At 47.1% G+C, this 7,482-nt stretch overlaps 1 long non-coding RNA gene across 1 annotated transcript; it reads right to left on the bottom strand.

The window, feature by feature from the left end:
* Positions 1-2,257: 2,257 nt before the first annotated feature.
* On the bottom strand, positions 2,258-6,479 carry LOC131280599 (uncharacterized). Its single transcript, XR_009188249.2, has 3 exons — positions 6,389-6,479; positions 6,055-6,127; positions 2,258-2,370 (listed from the first exon to the last, which is right to left on the bottom strand). It is a non-coding gene; the product is annotated as an uncharacterized lncRNA (long non-coding RNA).
* Between the last annotated feature and the right edge of the window lie 1,003 nt (positions 6,480-7,482).

The raw sequence follows: 7,482 nt of genomic DNA, 5'->3' as shown, positions 1-7,482 counted from the left end.
TCCCAAATATCCCTTGGGAGGTGCTGGGTTCCATTCCCGGTGCTTCCTGGAGAAGATGAGTAAGACAGTAAGCTGAGGCGATGAGCTGGTGTGGCAAGCTGACAAAATAAGATGATGCAAAAAGAGACGCAAAGAGGAAACAGACAACAAAGCAGGGAGTGGAGGAGGCTCAGGCGATTGAGTGCCTCTTTCCAACATGAGAGGTCCCAGTTCAGTTCCCAGTTCCTCCTAAGATAGAAGATGAGAAGGTGAGCAGACACAGAGCACAGAGCAAATGGACACAGAGCAGATAGTGAGTGCAAAACAATGGTGTGGGGGGGTAGGGAATACATAAATCAATCTTTGGAAAAAACAGAACCAATCAGTGGTTGCCAGGGATGAGTGTTGGGGGAAGGATGTGGCTATTAAGGGGTATATGAGGAACTCTGCATGTGTCAATGTCTTGCGGTGACAGTGTAGTCCAGTATCCTGATTGCAAGGTTAGTTACATGAATTTATAGGCATGGTAAAATTTCATAGAACTATACACCAAGCAAACAAGTGCAATGGTGAAATCCAATTCACGTATGTTGGTCAGTTGATGGTATTACGCCAATGTTGGTTGTTTGGTTTCATAATATACTATGGTTACATGAGATTTTATCCTTGGAGTATCCTGGGTAAATGGTACCCGGGAACTCTCAGTACTATTTTGCAACTTCTGTAAGTCTTAAAGTATTTAAAAATGAAAAGTATATATATTTTTAGGATGAGGACAGTATGTAGAGTGAGAAGAGATGAACCCCACGAAGCCCAGGGACCTCTACATTTAAAAGGTGTGTCAAAACCTTTTTAATCTGTCTCCTACTCTCCATCCCAACCACCACTGCCAAGGTCCAGCCCTGCCAAATCTCACCTGGGTCCTTGCCCTGGCCTCCTCTCTGGCCTCCAGCCTTCAGCCTTTGGGTCTCTCCAGTCTGCTCTCCACACAATATTTCTAGAGGGATCCTTATTTTTTTTTTTTTTTAATTATTTATTTTTTAAAATTACATTATGAAAAATATGAGGTCCCATTCAACCCCGGGATCCTTATTTTTAAAATTTTTTAGTTTTTATTTTTTGAGGTTCTGGGGTGGGGATTGAACCCAGGAAGCCAGCATTCAACCACTGAGTCACATCAGCATCCCTGAGTTGGTTTTTTTGTTTGTTTGCTTGTTGTGGCTTTTTTGTTTTTAGGAGGTACTAGGGACCAATCCTGGGACCACCCATGTCAGAAGCAGGAGCTCAACTATTTGAGCAACATCCATTCCCCTAGAAGGATTTGGTTGATTAATTGATTGATTTTTAAGATACTAAGATTATACAAATGTCACATAAAAAATATAGGGAGTTCCCATATGCCCCACTCCCCATACCTCCCACGTTTTCCCACTTTTAATAACATCCTTCATTAGTGAGGTACATTCACTGCAATTGATGAACATATTTTGAAGTGTGGAATAAAGTTTACATTATATTTACACTCTCTCCCACACAATTCTATAGGTTATGACAAGATTTATAATGGCCTGTATCTGTCATTTAATGTCATTCAGGATAATTCCCAAGTCCCAAAATGTCTCCATATTACACCTGTTTTTCCCTCTCCCTGCCCTCTGAACCTCCAATGGCCATTGCCTCCACATCAGTGATATAATTTCTTCCATTGCTAGACTCACATTAAGTCTAAAGTAGAATACCAGTAAGTCTACTTTTGTCCATTCCACCTCCAGTTGAGAGGGGGCTGTGTTCCCATAGGGCCTATGGATGGGACTCTCTTGCTTGCAGTTGTAGATTCTCTCAGTTCCTTGGTATGGTTGTTCATCATCACCTCCATGTTAGTTGTCCTGGGTGAGACCATTGAACTGAAGAGTAGGTGTTACAACTCTGATGAGACTCAAGGCACAGCTGGAACAAGGGCAGCCCAAAGATTTAAGTCTCCACTACTAGTAATTATAGGTTCAAATAGAAGGACAGAAAAGCCATCTGTCGGGAAACCACAATTGAGTCCATCTATGTCACTCTGGGGAATATAAATTCCAAAGAAAGGCCCACTGGAAAGGTAATAGACTCCTGAGCTATCTGCCCTGACTTAGTGTCTGGATGTCTTTAGAGTCCTCAGGACCCCTGCTATTTGGAATAGTATCTACTTTGGCAGTCAAAGATATTCTGCTGAGATGTGCATTAAGCGTAACCTCTGGAATGAACTCCTGACTCACCTCAAAGTCTCTTAGTCATATAAATTCATTTGTCTTTACCTTTTTCTCCTTTTGGTCAAGGTCTTTTTCCAGTTGATGCTTGGTAATAATCCTTGGTGTCAGGGAGGCTCATTCCTGGGAGTCATGTCCAATGCTATGGAGAAGGCAATGTATTTATATACTGAGTTTGGCTTAGAGAGAGGTCACATCTGAGCAACAAGGAGGCTCCCAGGAGGCAACTCTTAGGCACCCTATAATACTAGGCTAACTTTCAATTTCAAGAGTAAAAGTTCATATGAACAGTCATCCATATCAAGGCCCCATCAGTGGACGATCTTTCTTCACTAGTCATTGCCCCTGTTCTCGGGGTATTCTTGCTAATCTATTAGAGAATGTGGCAGAGCTCCCCAGGATAGGAATTTGATATTCCTTCGGTTATTGTGTGAATCTCCACCCACTGTGACAATGCCCCATGAACTCTGAACACACTTATATACCTTATATATATGCCAAAGTGAACTTCCTCCCATGTATCCCCCATCACTGATACCCTGCACCAATGATCCTCTCCTATCACAGTTGTAATTCTTCTTCTTTTTTTTTTTTAAGATTTATTCATTTATTTCTCCTCCCTCCCCAAAGACCCCAGTTGTTGCTCTTTGTGTTCATTCACTGTGCATTCTGTGTCTGCTTGTCTTCTCTTTAAGTGGCACCAGAAACCAATCCTGGGTACTTCCAGAGAGGGAGAGAGGTGCTCAATCTGTTGTGCCACCTCAGCTCCCTGGTCTGTGGCATCTCTTATTGTCTCTCCTGTGTCTCTTTTTGTTGTGTCATCTTGCTGTGCCAGCTCTCCTTCATAGGCCAGCATTCCACTCAGGCCAGTTCACTACATGGGCCAGAACTGTACATGGGCCAGCACTCCGCATGGGCCAGCCCTCTGCTCAGGCCAGCTTGCCTTCACCAGGAGACCCCAGGAATCAAACCCTGGACCTCCCATATGGTAGACAGGAACCCAATTGAGTGGCATCCGCTTCCCTGTAACCCTTCTGTGACCCAAAACTTTTCAAAAATGAAGCCAATAAAATAGCCAAATATGATAAGAAAATGAACAATAAGATAGTTTTAAAAATAAGAAAAAAATTCAAAAAAAAAAGAAAATTAAAAAAATTTGGGATAATAAAAATAATGAAAAAATGTGTTTTTTTTTTTAAGTTTTAAACATTTTCCCTGTAATCACTACAAGATCTGTTGTCCTATATGCACAGTGATTGTCTAGAGGGATCTTTTTTTTTCTATCTGGTTGTGCCATTGTCTTTTTGGTGTGTTGCTTTGCTATTTTTTTTACAAGGAGATCCTGGGCTCAATTCCCGGGTTATCCATACAGTAAACCGGAGCTCAATTGCTTGAGCCACAGCTGCTTCCCTAGAGGGATCTTTCTAACTTTGAGTATTGAACTCTTCAATGGCTCCTCTTGTCAGGATAAAGTCCAAACTTCTCATCATACTTTGAAAGCTCCTGCTTATCTCTGTCCTCTCACTTCTCATTGCTCCATCCTTAATAAACTAATTCGAATGCCCAGAATGTCCATCTGATCCCTCACTGCTAGAACTTGGCATTTTAATTTTTCTGCCTAGAGCTCTCAACCGTACCCTCTTAGTTTTTTTCTATCTGGTTGTGTCATTGTCTCTTTTGGTGTGTCGCTTCGCAGTGCAGGGGCCTGCATCTCTCTCCCTCCCTTCCCCTCCCCTCCCTTCTCTTCCCAGGAGGTCCCAAGAATGGAACCCAGGTTCTCTATATGGTAAACAGGAGCTCAACTGCTTGAGCCACAGCTGCTTCCTGCCTTAGCTTTGGTATCACCCTCTCAGCCACCAAGACTGGGCTAGAGCCCCTTCTGAGTCCTCTGTAGCACCCGGCACCCTCCTACGATCGCCCATGGACTGCCTGGCATCACCCACTAGCATTGTGAGCCCTGAAGGCTGTAACCAGCACATTCAGAAATGCTTACTGTATAAACAGCAACGTGGCTGGAAAGGAAAGAGGAGGCCCCGCTCCTGTAGAGGGAGGGAGTGAAAAGGGACAAAGAATCAGAGGGGTCACCAGGAGGTCGTGTCCTGGTGTCCTGACTTCAGAAGCGCTAGGAAGAGGGAGGCAAATGAGTCCCAGAAACCCTCCTGTCCCTTGTCAACAAAGCCTGCCTGGGGACCGGCTGCAGGAAAGGCGTCCTCCACGGTGCTAAGTTGGGGGGCAGGACTGGCAGGGTCAGTCCCAGGAAGAGGCATGCAGGGAAGATTTTGTGTCCATCAAGTGCACGTGTTCTCTTCCCCACACTTTGTCCAATGCCTGAATGAGTGGGGAAAGGACTGGTCACAAGCCAGGGGGCCCCCTGCACTTCCCCTTCTCGCCACAAGGTGGCAGTTCAGGCCCGCAAACCTCTCAGGCGCGGCTGCCTACATGGCTCCCCCTGGCGGCAACATATTAATCCCAGTTGTTTTGTAAGAAATGGGATTTTTTGTTGTTTTAAAGATTAGAAAACAAAGAGTATATGTAGCTAACTCAAATTTGCGATTTTTGAACTACTACTGGGAATGCGTCCGCTTTAGAGAAGGACCCCAGCGCTATCCTGTTGGCTTCTGATTTCCTGGTGCCCTCGGCCGCCTCGAGCCCCCGACAGCTCTCCGCCTGGACTTGACCCTGCTCTCCAGCGCTGCCCAGACACCTGTCTCCGCTCTCCCTCTCCCTCCGTGCCCACCTCCCTTTGGGACGCTGCAGTTGACCACCCACCACCCAGCTTCTCAGGCCTCGATCTTCGCCCCTCAGGGCTCTGCCACCCCTGCCTCCTTCCAGCCACCTGCATCTACTCTCCGACCACCGGCCCACGTCCTTCCAGCTCGCCCATCCTGTCCCCTTCTCCCCTGCACTTCGGTTGGTTGAAACCCCAGCCCCGCACCCCTCCACTTCCTCCTGCTCTGGAGCCCTGTCCCCGCACCCACTCCCCTGGTGACCCCCTGGCCCACCGCCTCAGCCGAGGACGCCCACCCGAGCGGCGCCGGGTGGTGGCCGTCACCCACGCCTGCTCCGGACCCTCCAACCGGAGCGTCAAGGGCGACCTCGCCGAGGCAAGTACATGGCCTTCTGCGCACTCTACCGGGTGTGAGCGCCACCACCGCCGCGACCAAGGCCGAGCACGCCGGCCCGTGCGTAGCCTGGGACCCACGGGTTTCACGGCCGGCATCAGCTACGGCCCGCACGAGGTGCAGCCGGCCGGAGGCCTGGGTCCTTCTCACCCGCAAGTGTGCCCCCATGGGTGCCAACAGGGCGCTCGAGCCCTGGGCTGTGGGCGAGGGCCCGGAGCGGGGGGATTCCCCTCCCCCGCCGCCTGCCGCAGGAGCCGCACGCAGCGTGCGGGCGGCGAGGACGCGCGCGAGGAGTTGTGGCCCCTGCGGGGACCCGTCCGTCTCCCGAGTTCGGCATCTCTCCTTCCTCTGTTTCCCCAACCCCCTACAAATACAGTTGATGTCTCCAGGGAAAAACACAGAAACTCAAACGCCACCTCGCCTGGCGCAGGTTTGGAAGAGAAAGCTGAAGGCTCAGGAGACGTGCCTGGCGGCGAGCCCCTGGCCCTCAGACCAGCGGTGCCCGCGTCCCCAGCGATCTCCAGGCGCTGCCCGCCGCCCTCACTGCAGGCTTAGCTCGGCGGGACCCTCGGCAGAGGCCGCCGGCGCTCATCCAGGGTCTTTCTTTTTTTTTTTTCCAACTTGAACATTGTAAAATTTTATAGCCATTTCCTTTGACTGATTTTCTTGCCACTGTGTGGAATCTTAAGACCCATGAACCTTACCCTGTCAGAAGATTTTTCTTCATCAGAGTTGATTTCCTGTTTATGTCCTTTGTTCCTTCAGGAGTCAGCTAACCTGCTTAAATGGGGAAAAAACGTTTTATCTATGCAGATAACTATTCAATTATAACCTAATGAAACTTGTGCTACATCAGATAGGCTAATCTAGTTTGTTTCACTAGACTGTGATGCTCTACGTGGGTATTTTGATGCTTTCCATGGTCTGTGCTTTATAAAATGTTGCAAATTGTGCCATAATTCAAAACAATGGACATTTAATAGGTTTCATTTTGAAACCATGTACTGACAAGTCCCCAACTTAAAAACCAGCTCTTACGGTTCTTCGGTCAACCCAATAAAACTTCTTGACTTCCAGCACAGTTGAAAGTGGCTGCAAGATAGGGCTGTGCCAGCCACATCGGTTGGCTTCTGTGGGCTGACCTGGGAATTCGACCTCCCACTGTGACACTCCTGCTGACATGCATTCCATTTTGGGACTTGGGATCCTGAGAACGCGTTCTCCCCATGGCGGCCACTTGCTGCCTTCCGAGATCACAGATCAGTCTCTCCACCACCAAACTACAGCTGTGAGGGGGCAGAGGGGCAGACAAGTTTACAGGACATGCCCTAGGTTAGGATACTGACATTTTATCAATATCCATGCCAACTTTACTTTGGTATAAATTCCTTGTCAATTGAATAATATTAAAAGCCTTCAATAAAACAATGTGTGCTAATCTACGTGCTGTTTCATGTCAATTAGTAAGCTTATGCTTGCCAGTTTTTTTGTTCATTTGTTTGTTTTTTTTAGGTACTGGGGGCCAGGGATTGAACCCAGGACCTCGTATGGGGGAAGCTGGCACTCAACCACTGAGCCACATCGGCTCCCGAGTTGTTTTTTTCATTTGTTTGTTGTTGTTTTTTAGGAGGTACAGGGAACCAAACCCGTGTGGGAAGCAGGCACTCAACTTCTTGAGCCACATCTGCTCCTGCTTGCCAGTTTTATACCCAATTACATAAATATATATTTATAATATATATAACTATATAAAATATATATAAAAATATAAAAATTATATAAATAAGATATATAAAATTGACTTTTCACAGTATTTTTTGCACTGTCTCCTATCTTTATATAAAGACTTCCTTAGATATTGGGGTTAGTTGTGTATTGTTTAAATTCTCACTGTGCCTTCACAAATGTGAGATCTTTATTCTAACCTTTTTTGTAAAAGGTATCTAGTGATCTCCCTATGCAATAAACCACTACCCACCCCCCCCACCCCCCCCCCCAATCTGCATCTGGAGCTGAGCTGCCTGAGTTTGAATCATGGCTTTTCCACAGGCAAATTCTGCTGCTGGGCAATTTACTGACACTCTCTGAGCCTCAGTTTCTCATAATAAAATAGAATGACAATAATACCCTCC

This window comes from Dasypus novemcinctus, chromosome 12 (assembly GCF_030445035.2).
Source record: "Dasypus novemcinctus isolate mDasNov1 chromosome 12, mDasNov1.1.hap2, whole genome shotgun sequence".
Taxonomy (NCBI): domain Eukaryota; kingdom Metazoa; phylum Chordata; class Mammalia; order Cingulata; family Dasypodidae; genus Dasypus; species Dasypus novemcinctus.
Note: the sequence above shows the minus strand (reverse complement) of the source record. Positions and strands in the feature narration are given on the sequence as shown.